Source organism: Cupressus sempervirens, chromosome 4, assembly GCF_028749045.1.
Source record: "Cupressus sempervirens isolate cs-2001-9-10 chromosome 4, ASM2874904v1, whole genome shotgun sequence".
Taxonomy (NCBI): Eukaryota; Viridiplantae; Streptophyta; class Pinopsida; order Cupressales; family Cupressaceae; genus Cupressus; species Cupressus sempervirens.
In genome coordinates this window covers 105,687,266-105,708,779 of record NC_143121.1, presented here as the reverse complement: position 1 = coordinate 105,708,779, position 21,514 = coordinate 105,687,266, and positions in this window count along the sequence as shown.

Here is a 21,514-nt window from a genome sequence, read left to right as displayed (position 1 = left end):
ATTGCTTAGATTGTACAATAAGGGAAGCCAAAATTCCTTGCATGAAAGGGACTACAATCCAAACAATGAATTCAAAGATAGCACTTACCTATTGCAAGATATTTCCATGTAAGTGCACACTGCAATCACATTTTGAAATTCCTCTATATTGATCATCTAATCATTTTAATCTAATAATTTGCATTACCAACATTACTATCTATCATATTATCATCATTGTTGACCAAGTGTTAATGCTAGATTAACTCAAAAACTTGATCTTATATACTTAGTCACAAGAAACATTTCTTCAATGATTGGCCTCTAGAGAAGAAAGAGTAACATATAGAGTGTTAACAATATTTTCATATAAATATTCAACCTATTCTGGAACATAAGCATATATGTATTCTACAATATTATTTCTTCCATCCCCAAATAGAAAAAATATCATTCCGTCATTGTGCTAGGATTTCTGACCAATCTAACTCTACTCTATCATAGCTTTTCTCTATATACAATGAAAGCAATACTTAGAACATCAGAAATCAAGCATGCAATATCAATTTATAAGTAGGAGATTATTTCCATAATAAGTCAAATTGTGATATTTCTATCAGGATTTAATTGTGTGATTTTGTGTCAAACTCATTGACCCATGTTTCATGAGTGATTGAACATGAATTCATATCTCATGGGAGTAAATGGAACATTTAGCACTGATTGGATATAGGTGATGCTCATAGGGGTGCAGAGTTGGGACTTCCCATTAGGTCACCCATCCTAGTACTACTTCAGCCTGAGCATGCTTAACTTCAGAGTTTCCTCCATGGTTAAACCAAAAGTTTGCAACCCCATTTGTAATATTAAGACCAATAGATAGGAAGGTGGAAAAAGGCCAACTACACCTTCTTGAAGTGCCCCCTGAGTTCATTGTCCAAAGAAAATGCCTTACATTTTTGTCCAAAAATATTTACCAATTCCTATACATTTTTCATATTCTACTATTGTTAACTAAACTTGCATGTTAACCTTCATTATCATTCGACCATGGAAAGTGACTTTTAGGATCATATAGTATTGCCATCAATGCTAACCTACAAGTCATCAAGAGCAGTGTCACTTTCCAATGCTAACATCTATTTCATTCACATGAGTATTAACTATATTATAAGCTAGCATATTTTTGGATTATTTTGAAGTCTCTAAATTAAAGGAATGGTTGTAAACTGTATTGGAATGAATTCCTTTTTTTTTTGGTTTGTTTTATCTTTTCTCATTTCTTACAATAAATAGCTTGTCTTCCTTTAGTTGGTCTCCACCTTTTGGTCATCATTGTTGTTGAAGTTTCTTTAGTTAACATTCTCAAACCGTGTATTCTCACTCTCCCCATTTCAAATTTGGTGGTTAGAATTGTTTCTATATAGGACAATCTACATTTCCTTATGGTTAGAAGTGTATTCTCACTCTCCCCATTTCAAGTTTGGTGGTTAGAAACCTGTGATTCCATGATAGATCGCCACTTCCACTTCTCAGAAATGATTAACAGCACAGTTGCAGCCGTATAAAATAAATCTATTTACACTACGCCTGATAAGAAATTAAATAAAAAGTAATCCAACTTGAAAGAACAGTATTCAACCTAAGAATAAAGTAATAATTGGTGGATTAACAACTCCTCCTTATGACTTCGATAAACACGCACAAAAAGTGAAGAGATTATAATATCATAGCCTATCTAATCAAGGGCTTATATTATGATAGCCTATCTAACCTAACATAGGCTCTGCAGTTTTAAGATGAACCATATTTTTCATTTATTTAAACTTATTTGCATATATATGCTATTGGTGACGCTGCCTTCATGCGCGTGGAGGAATATTTGTAAATCTTTTCATTTCTTTATTGGTTGGAAGATCGACAATGATGTTTGATAATGCCACCAACTTTTACAATTCCTTTTCTCAACTAATATATTCCATTCTTCCATTACCTACAGTTCTATGTACTTATTTATTTTATTGCTTATCTATCGTTTATTTCTTAGTACTGTTTGCGTTTCCTAACACCATCTTTTGCTGCTCATTAAGCCATCGTCAATTTGCTTATGCATCTACTCACCGTTGATTTTTGTTAGATGGTTTGATTTTATTCTCTCTTTTCTTTACAGTTCTCAACTATCTATCTTTCTATTCAAGATAAGGTCGCAAGCGAGACTCAAGATTTCAACAAGCAGACCAGATGTTTTTCAAATGCTTGAACAAATAAATCACTTGTTTCAACGTACGTGGTCTCTTCTTTTGCCTACATTACAGTGTTGAAGTGTCCGAGATGTGTTTTTATTATTATTTAAAATTAATGCAAACAATTAACTCATGTAGAAGGACTCTGGCATAGATTCAAATAGTGACAAGTAAAAGATCTATATAATATTATTATAAATTAAAGAAATGAAAAATGTATCTAGTGATGCACAATAAAATTGTGTGAGTGTGTTCCAAGAATATATAGACATACATATCTATGTATATGTATATATGTATATGTATATGTACGTATGTGTATCTATATGTGTATGTGTATGTGTATTTGTATATGTGTATGTGTATGTATAGACATACATGCACTCCTATTGATCATATATCATGAATTCAATTTGACATCATCCAATATTCTTTTCCCTCTATTATCTTGCAAGTTAGCTGAATTATTCACTGCAACACTTTCTTGTCTAAATGTGTGATTAATAGTAACATATTTTAAGAATAAAATTAGATTTGTATTATGTGAAGGAAGACCAGTAAGTTGCCAATCTAGAGTTTCTCCTTTGTTGATTGTATTGATAAATAAAGTTGGCTCTACCTCAATTTCTATCCTTTCTACGTGTAGTATTATGCACAATCTTAAGACTTCCAATAAAGTAGTAAATTTTACAATATTGTTAGAAGGGATCCCTATGAGTTCATCTAGTTTTGCAACTAATTCCCCTTTGTAATTATGAGAATAACATCCTATATCATCTATCCCTAGATTTCCTTTAGAACCAACACAAATGTTATTTTTATACCACATTCTCTCCAAAATTTTATGGAGATATCATTATCATTACCAATAAAGGGAAGTATTATCAATCACTTCTAGTAATTCCTAATCCCATAATCCCAAAGGGTAGATATTTTCCTAATATTACTAACCAAATTCCTACTATTAACTACTTCCACTATAGTTGATTCAACTTTATTAGATGGTTGGTTACTACTCAAATTTTGTCTTTCAATATTTTCCTCTTCTTTTCCTTCCATAATTCCCATCTAATGATAGAGGCGACTAAAATTCATAGCTTACTATAAAATTATTTCTTTCTATTTTGGGGCATGCTACAGAAGAGATCCATCATATCTTTTGCAAGATTTATTTTCCAATTGAGCTTATTTCAAATACAATACCAACAATTTCTAGATAATCAACACTTCAAGTGTAGATGATTAGTCATTTCCTCCTATTTTTATATAGTTCGCACCTTGAAAGTCCTTGAAACCCCATCTTCCATGACCATTCATTAGTGACAATCCTTTTTTGTAGCAATATTCATAGAAACATGTCTACTTTCAACAAATATTATTAGCCCCAACACAAATTCAACAATAACCTTGTTCAAGGCTAAATTATTTCAATTTATAAAGATAATTGTTCTCTTCCTTTGTGTTAAATTCATCATTTTCTTACTAAGACAAAAAAATCAAATCTTTGACCAAGTGAGAGGATATTAAATTTCTCCCTAAACTTTTCATCAATCTATTTCTAAAGTATATCAAAAAAAATGATCATTACTTCTTTACCAAATTTCCAAACTAATATTGGTTTCCCATTATAGAATTGCAAGTAATATATAACATAAACACCTCTCTATCTCTTAAGGTTTTATGAATGGGGTAGGTGGTGGGAAGATTGTAGTGTGTTAATCATTTGCGAGAGAGGAGATTACTAGGTATACTCCTTATCATTCATCTCAAAAATGGCTTGAGCCACCATCCCCAATGTTTTAGGAGATGCCATAATTTATGATGCTTCAACATTCTCTCACAAGTTCCAAATTCTTGATCCATTTGGATGATTAGTCTACTCAAAAGTATAATATTTTTTATTACCTCTGAGATACTCATATCTTATGAGTTTCATCCATTTAAGGTTTAGGTATTTAAAATTTATCCTAGCTAGTTTTGTGCCTAAAGAAAGATTTAGATTTTTAACTTCTTTAAGATTTTCTCTCCCATTTGTTGTAGACCTAGATAGATTATCTCATGCAATAATGGTCATTCAATATTTATCTAAAAAAACTTTCTACAATGATTTACTGATTTTTTGAATAATCTTATTTCTCAGCTTTACATTTAGAAAAAACACATCTAGTAAATAGGAAAGGAGAAAATTATAAATTTTGGCATATCTAGTCTTCCATCATAGGAGAGCCATTTTCATTTCCATCATTCTACTTTCTTTTCTATCTTACTCAAGACATTTGTCTAAATATTTTTTTGTCCTTCATCTTTTATCTAAAGGAACCCCTAGATACCTACTTGGAAATACGTCATTTCTCAAAGTCCACAATATTGAAAATATCATCTTTCATATATATATATATATATTAGTTTTAAAGAAAATTTTCTAGAATATATGCTTATTGATTAATTTTCTTGAGGCCTTTGAATAGGCTTGTAGTATTTTTTGTATACCTAAAATTTTTAAGACACCAACCTTAACACATAACATAATATAATTGCTGCAAGATTGTTGGAAGCGTGAATGCTAATGATATTCTTATGGAGGAGTATTGTATATACGTTACTATTATGGTATGTTACATTCATGACTGAGTTTGTCATTGATGTGAATATAGCAGTTTTCTATGGTATTTGACAAAAGAATAGTGGAAAGTTCAAGTAGGTACAGATGGCCAATTGAGTATTCTAATTGTCTAAGGTTTTGAGAGATACTTCTAAGTATCTAGTATATGCAGTTAATGTCAGAATAAGAAATGATAAGTCTAGAAGAAGTTATGTAAGTTTTGGTGATGTTTGTTATGAGATAGAGTTTACAAATGCATGTTCTAGTAAACTTTTTATATCTCTCAGTAGATTTTTTGTTCTAAGAATCAAGGTTGAGGATGTGGAGAAAATATGTTGGTGATGATGTGGCTATGTTCACTCATCATAATATTTCATGTACAAAAAGTTATTTAAGTTGCAAGGAAAAATATTAATGTTATCGCTAAGTGTAATGATTTCTTAATGTGGTCCTATAATGATTAATTGAGAAGGTCTAACAACCAACTCAAGAAATTGTTTTGAGGACTCAGTATAAAGGAAGGACATTTTCCTTTATCATGGATATGTGGAAATAACATAAAAAGTAATTGTGTAAGCAGTATAATTGTGAAATACAAAGTTGAGTAGAGTAGAGCAAAAGTGAAGGAAACTTCATTGCTAAGGTTTTGTTGAGTGATTTGAGGTTTGATATTTGGATCCAAGGTTTGTGACCTAGTCTAAAAGCTCTAACAATTATTGGTCCAACTAAAAAAACAAAGGAAAGAAGAACATAACAATAAATTGCATGTTTTAGTAGTGAGCTCTTCTTGTAGTTGAAAATGCATGTTTGGGCAATGAGCTCATCTTGCATACATTGTACTACAACTCCAAACAAGGTTGGCACAAATCCTAATAGGGTTGGAATCTCCTAATAGGGATTCAAAGTCTCCTAATAGGGACTATATACTAAATGTTGTAATATACTCCTAACAAGGTCCATCCTCTAACAAGGAATATACATATTACTACATCATCTTGTGGGCATCATTCCCACCAGGGTTTTCTCTCTGATCAAGGGTCTCCCTAGTTAACATATCTGGTGTAATTGTCTATGTGCATCTTATTATGGTTGCTATTTACTTTGGTTTAATGTTTAAGTTTGTTTAAGGGTAAAAGCACAAACCTATGTCACCCTTTTGTAAAGGAAAAGGCTAACAAAAGTATAAGTGTTCACCTTCAATGACATAAAATTGGTATTATTGATTTGAATTTGAAAATGAAGCAAACTAATGAAATGTGTAAAAATGTATTAAGTTTAGGGTTATAATTTTTCATAATTTTTTGGAATAAGAGATGATATATTTTCCTATTTTTTATAGATAGTTTTTAGTTGCGAAAAAATGTTGAAAATTAGGGGTCTAGTTCCCACCAAAAAACTAGATGAAAATAAAGTTATTTTCCTTTGATCTCAGACTCTATTATAGATAGCATATATAGCTAGAACAATCAAAATTGAACATCATCTTTAGACTAATATTTTCTCTTTTATAATGATTCAAACTTCAACTCACCTAAAATCGATAGTTTTCATCTCCAAACACATTTTTCAAAACAAATCCATTCTAACCAGAAGAAAAATTATATATTCTAAAAGAGGACTCTGTCCTCTAGAATGTCATATAATTTTAAAATTTTCTTATATGATTTAATATTTTTTTCTTTCCCAAAATTGACATCTTTCTCAACTTTAAGCTCTATAAAATGGTTTTTATATGTTATTAAAAAAAATCATAAAAAATATTAAGAGTTATTGAAACACCACTTTTTTGAAATAATTGTATTTCTTTACTAATTGGATACAAATTACTATAAAATATGCGTTTAATAGACATTTCCAATTGGAAAAGTGGAAGACCATATATCACTTAGGTATAATAGATTTATCTTAGATTATATGTTTGGATAAAATTGATTTTAAGATAGAAATACTCAAATTTAGTCATTCTGATAAGTCAGCCTGAAAGGTGACATAACTTTTTATTTTTACCCATAAAGAAAATAAATGTATTAGTTGTTGGATAACTAATTCATGCGCCCCCCTCCCCAAAATGGAAAAAAAAAAAAAAAAATCTTGGTGGACTAGTGTTTCTAGCAATTTGTATCAGAGCATCAAGTCCTTGAAGATAAAGTTTAAAATCTTTAGGAGATCCATGATGAACATGTTCAGGAAAGATAGTCGTACATCTGGCAGAGAAAATCTCGACACCTAAATGATGGAAATTCTTGGTGAGTTAATAGATTTGTATAAAGGGCATAATATTGATTTTTCAGATCCAGAATCCTTTTGTTGTATAAAATGGAATAGTAGCACAAGTGAAGATGGATCCAAATTAGAAAAGGACATAAAGATAAAGGAAGATATTGATCTAATTACAAAGAGAGAACCATAAGATATGAAAAAAAATAAAAATTATTGGACATGTAAACAATTTGATCATTTTTCAAGTAGATATCCTAAGAGATTGAGAAAAGCTAGAAATAATCTGCTCTGTAATAAAGTTGAAGAATATAGAGAAAGTGTGGAAATATCCTTGAAAGACTTTGTTAATGAGTCTAGATTGGTTAATGAAAAGAAAGTATCAAAAGAAGAAGCCTTTGTAACTATTATGGAAAGTGTAAATGTGAGAATTGATGAGAAATTTAGGATACAAGAGAGAATAGTTTATTATTAATAAGATGATGATGTTGCTACTAAGAGAAGGAATAATGAGGTACATCTTGAGACTAACAATGATTTGCAGAATGAAGGAGAGCCAAGGCATGAAAAAAGCTCAAATCCTTTAGTAGAGAAAAGAGTTGAGATAGGAACTCCTACTTCAAGAAAGAACATGATAAAGAATCACCCATTCAAGCTAATCATTAGAAACAAAGATAAAGGTATGATGACAAGAAGCAGAGTTAGTGAAGAACTATGTTTGATATCTCAAGTTGAACCTCTAAATGCAGATGAAGCATGCAAAAATAATTATTGGAAACAAGCCATGAAAGATTAATTGGATTAGATAGTAAAGAACGAGACATGGGAATTGGTTCTCAGGCTAGTAGACAAGAATGTGATATGAACTAACTGGGTATTCAAGAACAAGATGGATGAACAATGTGAATTTGTAACAAAAAAAGAAAGATTGGTATGTAAAGGTTGTTGACAACACGATGGAATAGATTATGAGAAGTCCTATGCTCTAGTCACTAGAATAGAAGTACTAATATTACAAAAGAAACTCAAAGTGTATTAGATGGATGTCAAGTTAGTATTTCTTAATGGATAACTAGAAGAAGAAGTGTACATTAAACAACCTAGAGGTTATCCTTTGATAGATGATAAGGACATAGCATGTAGATTGAGGAAATTATTGTATGGATTGAAGCAAGCACCCAAAACTTGGTATGCAAGGTTGGCCAAGAATTTGACAAAGCTTGAAGATAGCAAAGGTATGGCAAATAGTAATCTCTATTGGAAAGAAATTGATGATGGTTTGAAAATTTTGTTAATATTTGTTGATGATATCATATTTGGAGGAAATGATGAAGAAAGTGACAATTTTGCATAAGAGATGAAAGAATAATTTTAAATGAGTATTATAGGAGAGATGAAATACTTTCTAGGATTACAAATTGTATAGAATAAAGAAGGAATCTTTATTTCTTAGACTAAGTACGTAAAGAATTTACTAAAAAGGTTTAGTTTGGAAACATGAAAACCCATTGAAACACTGATGGTAATTGGAGATAAGTTATCTACAAAGGATGAACACCTACTGTTGAGAAAAAGAAGTACAGAGCTATGATTGGAGTATTCTAATATCTAACTCACACAAGGCTAGATATAGAAAATGCAATTGAAATTGTTGCAAGATGCCAAGCTGATTTTAGAGAAGCACATTATGCAGAAGTTAAAATGATATTTAGATATCTAAAGGGAACATCTGAGTTCAGATTGTAGTATGATAGATCTAATGATTTTACTCTAAGTTCTTACATTGATGTTGATTAGGCAAGCGATATGGATGATAGAAAGAAAACCAGTGGTGAAGCCTTCTTTCTTGGAGGAAGATTGGTTTCTTGGTTAAGCAAGAAGTAGGATTGTACATCACAAAGTATAGTGGAAGTAGAATATGTTGTAGCAGAAAACAATTGTAATCATGTTGTTTTGATTAAGGAGATGCTAAAGGATATGAGGATAGAAATCAGTGATCCTATTATCATACATTGTGACAACACAAGCACACTAAATATTTCTAAGAATCTAGTGTTGCATTCAAGGACTAAGAAAATTTCTATTAAGTATCACATGTTGAGGAAGAAAGTTGCAAAAAAGGAAATTAGATTGCAATATGTGAGCACTAAAGAGAAGATTATAGATATATTCACTAAGCCTCTTCCCAAAGAGACTTTTGAGTATTTGCAAGGTATTCTTGGGGTTATGCCCCTTCCTACATCAAAGTAGAAGATGCAAGAATGCATTAGTCTAGTGTAAGAGAGCACCATTGTTGTCTAGACTAAATGCTAATGCTTCCTATTTGGGGGAGTATTTGTGATGGATAAATTCATTTGTGACTCTTGTTGGATTTTTTTTGAAAAGTGTCCTTGGACACTTGAGCTAAGTAAGAATCAATTGTTGTAAAGTTTATGTAGTAAACTTAGTTTCTAAATCCTTTGACATTGATGTCAATGGGTGAGAAGTGCGGCATGAAAAACAACATTAAAAATAGCATGCACAACATGACAGTTGGTGAAGTTTGGCATAAGTACAATATGATCAGAAGAAGTATAGCATGGAATAACAGTTTGATAGAATGCACATTGAAGTATATCAATGGGGGAGAATGTTTGATGAAAAGGATTTGAAAATAAAGATGAACAATATTTTTGTTGGTATTCTTGGAACTAGATGTTTTCATCTATGTTGCCATTGATGCCAAAGGGTGAGATTGTTGTAAGATTGTTGGAAGCATGAATGCTACTGATATTCCTATGGGAGGGTTATGTTTCTATGTTACTATGATGGCATGTTATATTCATGCTTGATTTTTTTGTTTATGTCAACATAGCAATTTTCTCTAGTATCTGATAGAAGAATAATGAAAAGATCAAGTTGGTATGGATGGCTAGTTGAGTATTCTAATTATTTGAGGTTATGAGAGATACTTCTGAGTATCTAGTTGATGAAATTAATGTTAGAAGAAGATATGATAAGTCTAGAAGAAAATATGTAAGTTTTGGTGATGTTTAGTCTAAGATAAAGTTTACAAAGGCATGTTCTGCTAAACTTGTTATATATCTTAGTAAATTTGTCATTTTGAGAATTGAGGTTGAGGATGTGAAGAAGATATGTTGGTGATGGCATGGCTAAGTTTTCTTAGAATAATATTATGTATATAGAAAGTTATTCAAGTTGAAATGTAGAAGATTAATGTTATCAAAAAGTGTAACAAATTCTTAATGTGGTCCTATAATGATTAATTCAGAAGGTCAAATAGCTTACTCAAGTAATTATTTTGAGTATTTCATATAAAGGACATTTTCCTTTATCATGGATATGTAGAAATAACATGAAAAGTAATTGTGTAAGCAATACAAGTGCAGAATGCAAAGTTGAGAAGAGCAGAGCGGAAGTGAAGGAAACTTCATTGTCAAGGTTTTGTTGAGTGATCCAAGGTTTGATATTTGGATTGAGGTTCTTGCCCTAGTCTACAAGGTTTTGATAGTGATTGGTTCAATTGACAGAATAAAGGAAAGAAGAACATAATAGTAAATTGCATGTTTGAGCACTAAGTTCTTCTTGTAGTTGAAATTGCATGTTTGAGAAATGAGCTCATCTTGCATACATTGTACTACAACTCCTAACAGGTTTGGCACAACTCCTAATAGGGGTTGCATTTCCTAATAGGGATTCAAAGTCTCTTAACAAGGACTCTATTTACTAAATGTCATAATAGACTCCTAACAAGGTCCATCATCTAACAAGGAATATTTATATTCATCTTATGGGCATCATTCCCATGAAGGTTTTCCATCCTATCAAGGGTCTTCCTAGTTAACACATATAATGCATTTGTCTATGCACATCTTATTATGGTTGTTGTTTACTTTGGTTCAATGGTTAAGTTTGTTTAAATAAGATAAATGTATTAATTGTTCGATAACTAATTCAAACCCCCCCCCCCCCCCCCCCCTTCTCTTAATTATCTTGGTGGACTATTGTTTCTAACAATAATCTATCAAGTTTTTATGTGTTGTTTGTTCTAGTTCACTTGTTACTTTGATACAATTTACCTTGCCTCATTCCTTATCATTTCCAATCTATCTTCCAAAAACCTCATCCATAATGATAATCTTAAAAGGTAAAAGAGGGTATCGCTTCCATAGATATCTAGAAATATCAAAGTAGCCTTCTAGTGTCCCATTAACTAATATTGATAATTTTGGAGTGGATATACATTATCAACACAAGGTTAATCCATTGGTTCAAAAACCCAAGCAATTTAAAACATCTACAACTAATTATCAATTCTATTTTACCATAGACTTTCTTATTATTTACTTTTATAAGCATGTTATGCTCTTGATTGTATAAAATTGAATGAATGATTTGTCTAGCTATGATTATCCCATCTAAGTGGATTTGCCTAGGAAAAATGTCATTTTATCATCTTCAATAATGTCAGGGAGGATATTTTTAATCATTTTATCCACAATCCTTGGTAAGATTTTATATAATTTATTATAAGGGAGATAGGCATAAAATCATCGAAACTGTCCATATTTTATTTTTTGGGATAAGTGGTATCAGAGTATTGTTAGCTTTCCTTTATAGCTAATTAACCTAGGTTTCTAACTCTCTACACAACCTTGATTACTTCATTCCCTATGAGTAACAGTAATTTATTTTTAAAGAAAACTTGAAATCCATTCACTACACATGTCTCGTCTAGATGGAGTTTTATTCCTGAATTGTCTATTTCTTTATTGGGGAATTTAGCATTTAACAACCTATTTTTACCTTCATTAACTAGATAGGGAATAGTCTCTATCATAATCTCTTGCACTTCTCTTTTGAAACCATCCAAAAAATTTAATAACTCTTTGGAATAATTAACTACTTCTCTTGGTATGCTTATATGACCTTCTATTCAAGTTCCATCACATTTCTTGACTAACTTGATTTGATTGATATTCCTTTGAACTTTTGTACTATTATGGAAAAACTTAATTTTTTTGTCTCCTTTTTCTAACCATATTTCACTTGAATTTTTTGTCCATAAGATTTCTTATTTTTCCAATATATCTTTCTAATTCTCAAGTAACTCAATTTATTTTGTATAGATGACCCAATCCATACCTTAGTGCAGATCCACTAATTCATTCTCAATATTTTATTTGATGGAGAGGATGTTTTCAAGGTGATTTTTGTTACATATTTTGAATTTATCATTAAAAACCTTTAACTTCAACATGATTAAAAAATCCTTGGACACTTAAAACTTTTCCTTCTTCCACCACTTCTCTAATTTTTTTTATCAACTTTTTTCTATAAACCATATTTCTCAAAATTTTAGGCGCACCTAATGAGTTCACCATCATCTATCATGGAGAGTGAGATTAGATAATGATATAAGCTAGAGATAAGTAAAATAGAGGATTCTAATTATTGACAAAAGTTGATGAAATTTCTTTTGAATAAGAATATATCTAATTTTTCTACTATATTACAAAATCCTAGTTTAATATTCGTCGATGTATAAATGTTAATTCCTATCTTGATTTAATTCATTTCATGCTAATGTACTTATTCTTTAAAATCAAAAATAGTTTGGGATCCTCTTACCAAAAAATTTGATTTCTCACTGAGGGTTAGTATTGCATTAAAATGTCTTGGTACAATAAAATTTTTATTTGGGAATGTTGCAAATAGATTTTCTAGCTTTTCCAATGCTATCGCTTTTCTCTTGAAGTGGGATATCCTCATAAATAGACACCATGTTAAACTTTATACTACTACTAATCCTCTTACTTTCTCCATGCATCCAATACCTCTCACTCCTAACCTTAATAAAGGAAACTCCTCTAGGACTCCATATAACTTCTAAGTTAGTTGAAGCTCCAATTGTTGGCTCTCCTTCCAAATTTCACATCCCTAGATATTTACCTATTTTCTTAACCTCCTCATTATCTATCTTATTTTCTTAGACCATAAAAATATATTTTCCAAAATTTATAATACAATGTTCAAGAAAGTGTTGTTTCTTAGGGTAATTAATACACCTAGTATTCAATGTTATCATCACCATCACTAATTTTCCTTCCTTACATATAAAGTGGTGATCTTTACCCTTCCTACTACCTAAATTCAAGGAACTTATTGAATCTTACCCTAAATAATTTCTTGAATTTTCTCAAACCCTAATTAATCCCTATATTCGTCCAAATATTTCTTTTATTTTTATTGTTAATTGTCAATGTTCTCTTTTCTCTCACTTGCTCTTCTATTCTCTAAGTATCCCTCCTTATATCTTTCCCTACACTATTATTCCTAACCAATGAGTCTATATCCTAATATGATTAAACCTTTTAGTGCTCTATATTTCTCAACTTTAGAATTACCACCTTCTCCATTTCTTCAGCTTTATGGTAGATACTTCAATTAGATTTCCCATATTTATTGATGTTCAAGTATTTCCCTAGAATATAAACCTCCTCATTAACCATTGATTCCCTCTAATAATTTATCATTTTTTTCTTCGTATTATCTCTTTATCATACTTCCTCTTGTTGTATAACCATGTTACCTATGATAGTTTTCTCTATATCTACAATTTTAGCATTTGCCTAGGTATTATTTATTAATTATTTTCTCTCATTTACTTTTATCTCCTATAATGATCTAGGATCAATACATGAAGTGTGTTTTTTAATTATTATCCTTTGCAGCAGATTCTAATTTCTCCAAAATCTCATCTTGACAACCCAATATGCCCCCTTCCTTTGCCTTCTTTCTCTCCATTGGGAGATAAAACTTTTCTTATATAGTGAATACACATTCATCTTGGTTCAACCTAATTTCTACCCATTCAATGTGAATAGATTCTCCACTATAGATAAATTCCTCTATTTCATCATCCTCTACTAGCTTAAACATCCATTTGTGAAACCAAGGTTTAATTCCCATGAATAATCCTTGGTTTCTAATTCTATGTCATCGATCTCATTAGTACTTTTATTTATTTTATCTTTCACATTTTTCCCTATTCTATTTCATATTTTCCTAATAGATTCAATTCTATGGGGATAACCAATAATTTTTTTTATTTATCTACATTAAATACTTCTAATTTGGAAGGAATAAAATCCATTTTCGAAATGAATAGAATAAAAAAATGACCTTTAAAAAAATCAGATTTTCATGTTAAAAAGTATTACATTAGTTTTTCATTATTATAGTCCACTTGTAGAAATTATTAGATGAATTAATCACTATACCTATGTATTTATTAAAAGTCCTTTTGAACCAACATGGAATCTACTCAACTAGGGTTCCTAAGCCACACCATCAAGAAAAGATCCCAAATGTTATGCATAGCTCCTATGTTCATTCAACTAAACCATTTTGAATTTCTAAAATATTCATTCTTCTTTTATTAGGGTCCATTTGGTTGCTAGCATAGGGATTTAAAATTAGAATAGAAAAATGGAATACGAATGGAAATGGCAAATGAGAATAGAAAAGGGCAATTCCAATCATGTTAGGTTCACTTGGAATTCAATTGGGAATATGTTAATCCATTGTTTGGTTGTTCAAAAATGGAATAGGAATACGGTTAAGTTTTGTATTTTTAGAAATATTTCTCTTAAGTTTTTTGTTTTAATTTAATATTTTTTTGTTATTTTTTCAATAATGGCAAAAAGGTTAATTTATTTTCATTTTTAATTTATTTATTGAAGTTAATGAGAAATATAATTTATTTCATTTTTATAAAATAAATACATATAATAGATAAAATTTTATTAAGAAAATGATTTAAAAAATGTTATAAAAAATAAATTTAAAATTGAAAAAATTGAAAAAAAAAAAGTTAGATTAGGAATAAAAATCACCTATTCCAATATAACATATATTTTTTGGCATAGACATATGCTCATTTTAGGTGCAAAATTGGAATTTGTCTTCCTATTCCAGTCCTATTCTAGCAACCAAAAGAGCCAATGGGGTTATTATTTTACTAATCTAGGCCCCTAATTTTACCTAGTTTATAGTTTTTCTTGTTGTTGCCCTAGTGTTGTGATGATAATTCCAATAATCATTAATTTTCTTAGGTTCATGAGTATTACTATTAAATTGATATTTCTTTCTTTCATTGTGGGATTTTGAAATTTGTGAAATTGGTTTTTAAAAAAATCCTCCTATCATCGTAAATAATATCAAATACGTCAACTTCCCACAAGTGATGAACTGTCCACCCTTAAAAATCACAAACTAAGGAAGAAATTAAGCTTAGAAAATTAAGTCAACTTTGATTATTTAACACTTTTAGAATATGAATCAAAACTTAGTATGCAATGTGTAAGCCATTTTTCTTTCAATGTCACCCCAACCTATTTTCTACTATGCTTGTTTTCTATGATTTTTGCATAGTCAATCATGAATTTCCTTGTGCCTAATGAAGGGAATCCCTATTAACCATTTTAATCATAGAATACCCATTTTCTATGTTTGTTATGGCTGAAGCATATTCTTATTTATAAAAATAAACCTCTTTTAAATGTAAAATAATTCACAACCGTATTGAGTAGGTTTCTTTCTTTGCTAATTCAAACCTCACTTCTCCTCTTGAATAAGTCCCCGCTTATGTTCTAATATATAAAATCCTTAATGTACTATGACTTTTATGTCATCAATGATATAACATATTCTTCTGATCAATATGTATATGAAATAATATTAAATCTATGATAATTAAACTCTCATATATGAAAATATTTGATGATGGCACAAAATATAGACTAAAAATTCCTCTATTTTGAAATGTGAATATATTGATTGCTTCTACAAGAATAAGAAATCAATATTTCGATCACAATGGTCATTGATGATAGTATGATTGTTTCCCTAAAAATTAATTAGTTTGAGGAATATTTTAATTGCAATGTTGATCAATCCCTTTGAATTTACTCTCCCTCCAGTCTCTAAATTAGTTAGAGAAAATTTCCTTATTCTTCGAGTATTACTATCTTAAAAAAAAAATTGAATTCTCTCCTATCTTTATCTTCTACATAAAAGGTAATTTACCTCCTTAAAGAAGATAGTTCATTGCTCTCTAGAAAGATTTCATTTCTCCAGTCAGAACTATTGATAGATTCCTTACTTCAACTTTTTTTTTCTTCCTTTCTTGTCTATGATTTTCTATACTTTGATATCAAATCAACACTATAGAAAAAAAATGTTTTCCAACCAAATGAATTTTTTCTCCTAAAATAGAGACAATCTCACTAGTTTCTTAGGAAAAATTGCATCCTTCTCTATAAGTAATCCATGCATAATTGTGATGTCAAATTCGTTTCTTCTTATCATGTAATTCTCTACCAATAAATAATATTATAAATTTTTTGATCTTGAATTGCTTTTAACAAGTGAGTTCAACACACTTAAGTTATTTACTTAGCTTATGTTGAAAAAGTTGTACATGACGAGCACAACATGTATAGTATAAAGCATGTCAAGTCCATAATGAGTGTCAAGCTACTTGTGTTCTGAGTCACTCAATTGCTAAGAAGACAGTATATGTTGAGTAATATAGGAGTCAAGTAAATAGTTCATGTCAAATGATACAAATGTAAAGTCATAGCAAATAGATTAGTATATGTGGAGCATCAGAGACTTCAAATGTCGAGTGACACAATTTTGACATATTTGTTTGTAATGACACAAACAACTATGTAAACCATTTTTGGGTTGACTTAAAGATGAATTATGATATGTTGGAGATGAGGATGAATATCAAGTTGGATTCCCTATGTAACTACATGCAGCCAATCAAAAAATAGGAAGGTTTAAGAAAAAAAAATGGATGAATCACAGTCGTTGATTTGTACCTAATCCTATGTCACCAAAGACTTTTTAAGGAGGACAAACCCTAAACTATCTATGATGCAAAGAGAGCAGTTTGCATGCAAAAATAGTGCATTCATGGTAGCTAAGGAGTTATGAAGTAAGATTAAATTGAACAATCAATTGAGTAAAATAGAGGAAAGGAAAAAAATATAGCAAGGAGACATCTGATCAAGAAGGATCAAAGATACATCAATTTAGAGGTGATTTGTTATCACTAAATCAAGTGTCAACCATAAGATCAATGCTGAGACATTTTAATAGGTGATTTAAGTCAAAATATTTTAATAGAGTAGTCCTAATAGGCTCTATTGAAATCCTTTACAAGGTGCTCACTTAATTATGAGCTAAATTTCTTGAACCAAACACACTTCTAACATGGTGTGGAAATCCTCTAAAATGATAAGACCTAACAATCTTTGTAAGCTTTTAATAGGGAAGACCTTTCACAGTGTAGATCATATTTCATGGTCAAAACATTGTAACCTTCATTGGATACACATTATTACTATAGTAGTGAAGATTTATGGGTGTCATCCTCAACCTAGTTTTACCTTCTCATTGGAGGGTTTCTGGGTATCATATCTAGTGTTGTATATGTGTGAATGTTTACTTGATTATATGTTTTGCATGTACATGCTATAGATACTTTTCCAATTTACTTGTTGAATGGATGAGATGGATGTCTGGTGAAAGTTTTATGGGTCCTAGTATAAACTATTGATTCACCACCCCCCCCCCCCGACCCTCCCCCGCCCCCCAAAAAAAATAAAAAATACCTTTCCTATTGTAATTCAAACAATTGGTATCAGAGCCTTGTCCTCTGAAAGAGAATCTTTGTAGCTTTGACAAAAGATCTTGAAATGGAAGTCTACAAGTTGGGAAAGATTATTGAAAATTAGGGAATTGAGATACAACTCATTCTACATCAACTAGATGAAACAAGAGAAGAACTAAAGAAATCTTTGAAGAGAAAGAAAGAAATTTTTGTTGCACAAAATGACACACAATACAAAGAGATAGACACTGCTAAGCTATTTACTAATAGAGACTCCAATGAATTTGATGCAGTAGTTGTAGATCTAATGGTATCGAACAGAGTCCAAGTTGAGGAAATTAGAAATCTCAAGTTAGAGCAAGAATCATAAGCCATACTATCATGTGAGGTGACTGAACAAAAGAAGAAAACTATGGAGGATAAAGCCATGATTGAAGAAGATAAAGTACTTTTAAGAAATAGACTGGAAGAGAAATCAATAGAGCTAACCAAGATTTCCAACATGCAATTGGACACCCTAAGTCAAATAATGAATGCCAACTATGAATTTAATATAAAGGACATTGAAATAACAACATTAAAACTACAGAATGAGAAATTGTAGAATGATCTAAAAAGGGAAAAGGAATTTGCTGAAACTTTAAACAAACCAAATGAAGACATCCAATACTTTAAGCAACTATTGAGATCTCCTAGATCCAATAATCATATAGTTGGACTGAGATACACAAGTACTAAAGAAGGAGAGTCATCCAAAAATGCTAAAGAAACGAAAAATAGAGGTAAGAACTTTAAACATACTCATCATAATTATCATAAGAAAAGACATTCTGCTAATGTGTGCAAGAGCAATATTGTAAATCAGAATGTCAAATATAAGAACATGATTTGATGCCAAAAGTGCAACAAACAAGGTCATTAGGCACATGAATGTTGAACCAAGACCATGCAGACACAAAAATTTCAAGGATATTGCTATAATTATCAGAACTATGGGCATAGAGCTTTTGAATGCAGATCCAAACCATGTGGTAATCAAATAGGCAAGAAAAGGTAAGGAACAATGGAAAATCCTATAACTAGGATTATTATACGAGTTATAGCTGTCATTATTTTCAAGAATACATAAAAATTCTTGATAATTGTATTAGGAAACACTTTAGAGATGAGTACAAAAGGTGGTTAAGTCAAACCACATGTTTGAACTACTTGAAGACTAGTCACATTAGTTGATATTGTCCAACAAAGTCAAAGGCACCAAGTTGTGAGTTTGATAATAGAAAAGGCAAGGTAGATGTTGAACACATTAGAGATGAGATGAACAAGACATGGAAGAAAAATGATGGTCGCAACACATCAAATGGAGAAGGGATCACTTCACCCAAAGGGTCAAGTGAGCAAACCTCATCAAACTAAGCCATCAAGAGATATGTGGGACTAATATATAAAGGCTATATTATACATCATTTCCAAAGGAATTAAATGTTAAAACGTCATATAAGCATGAACAAAGATGCAAGATGTTGTTAGGAATTAAAGAAAATTCTTTAAGTTTATTTCAAGCTCGTAGTGCTTTTCGAGTGATTGAAATGTTAATGGATTCTTAGTAAGCATGAAACTAGTTTAGGTCAAGCTTACACCTATATAAGAAATTGTAAGCACTCAACATTTATTGCAACATTTCAAAGGGCATTTTATCAATTTTTAGCTCATTTTTCATCATTTGAAAATCAAGAAAGAGGAAGGAGAGTAGAAGGTGTCTAGAAAGCCATTCAAAGTGATTGTAGAAGGTTTGAGCAATGAGTTATCACTTGTTTATCAAATTTTGTAAGGTATTTATCAAGAGCTGAGTTACGTAGTTTATATTTTTATAAACCCTATTTTCACAAAATTGCATCTAGTTCAAAAAATGTAGAGGGTAAGGAGGTTTTGAACATTTAGTTAGTTAATAATGGTGTTAAACAATCCTTTTTCAAAGCTATTCCTGACATCACCTATAAGCAAGACCCATTAGGTGCATTATCCATGATACCACTAAATGTTTTAATTGTACAAGATGTTAGAAAATTCTATAACCACAAAATTGGTAGCATTGGTGATATGGAGATCAAGGAAGCATATAAAAGACTTCATGATAATGGTGTTTTGAAAGAGAAGTTCAAAATTGACGAAAAGAAAGGGTTGACATGAGCCCTAGATTTCCCAAATATCTTCAAAATTGAATGGATAATGATATTACTTAGCCGAATTCATGATAGTTCATTATGGCTAGATAATGGACCTATAAAAATAACCAAGAGGATAATTCATAGGGTTATTGGTTATCTAACCCTAGATCAGCCTAAGACACTGAGAAGTGATTCAAAAGAGGTCATTGAGAGTAATATTAGAGCCGTGTGGAACAAGAGATGCATGACCATTGATACAATTATTGATCCATTGTTAGAGTTTGTATTTAGGGTTATTTCACACAAGTTTTATCAATATAGTAAATTAACTCATATGATCTAGCAGAACTCCAATTATAGCAACTAGTTGAGAACCTTTGAGGAATCAAAAAGACAAAAAGTGCATGATGTAAATTTGGTTATATAATGATATTTATATTCTTCTATGTGAAAATTTTTTTTCCTACATTTGGAATAGTTGAATGCAAAACCAGCAAGTTAGTAGCAATGCAGATTGGCGAGTATATTGAGAAATTAGGACAAAATTTTGAATCTATAATGACTAGCTCTTTTGAGGACTTGAATCAATCAATGAAGAAGAGAATGAGAATACCAGTATCTTTGGTAGAAAAAAATTATGGTACTGTCTATTTTCTAGTAGATTCTCACTATACATATGTCCAAGCAACTAGACTAAGGGTGAGATGGTTGAGACCCTTAGCATATGAAATCAATGTGGATGAAGCCTTTGCACCTATAACAGCTTTACTAATAGAAGAGGTAGATAAAAATGCCAATGTATTTTGAATCTATGACATGGAAAAGTCCTCAATCTCAAACACAAGCACCACTAGCTTTGACACAAGGTACGGAAGAGGAAACTAAAGTTGGCAAAGGTGTCAAGGGAGTAGAAGCTAAGGAAGCACCTACTCTCACACAACGAAAGAAGAGGAAGACCGAGGTATGTAACTTGTGGCAAGGGCCAAGAAGATTAGCTACATTGACAACAAATCAGGCCAACATAAGGGCAAAATTGATTAGCATTTAGAAAAATTTGACTCCCCACATTGAAATATTGCACAAGGAATTAGGTTATGTTGAAACTCTATTGAAGAAAAACCCCAATCTTTGAGTTGGCTATCCAAATAAAGTCTTTGGATGTTGTAATGGATAAATGGGATGCCACTCTCAAGATAATTCTAGATGTCCACAAATCTGTTTTGGACAAACACACCATAAGTGTATAACCCATTGAAATAAGTGTCAAAAAAGGGGGATAATAAGCTAAAAAGGGGAGAGTGTCAAGGAGAAATAATATAAAGGGAGAGCACAAGAAAAAGGGGGGAGTTATCAATTCTTGAAGAGATAGAATAGAGAAACAAGAGGGAAATCAAGATAAGGGACATAAAAAAGACAAATTAAGCTAAGGGGGAGAAAGAAAAAACCTGTATGATGTCAAAGAGTATCAATTGAGGCATATTTACTCAGTAGGAGTATAGAATTTTGGATACAAAATAAACCTATCAACTCAGGAGGAGTTATCAGATTTTGAGCTATCTAAGTTATTGACAAAATTATGAAATTTTCAAGTTTTGTATATTAGTTGAGTTAGAGATAT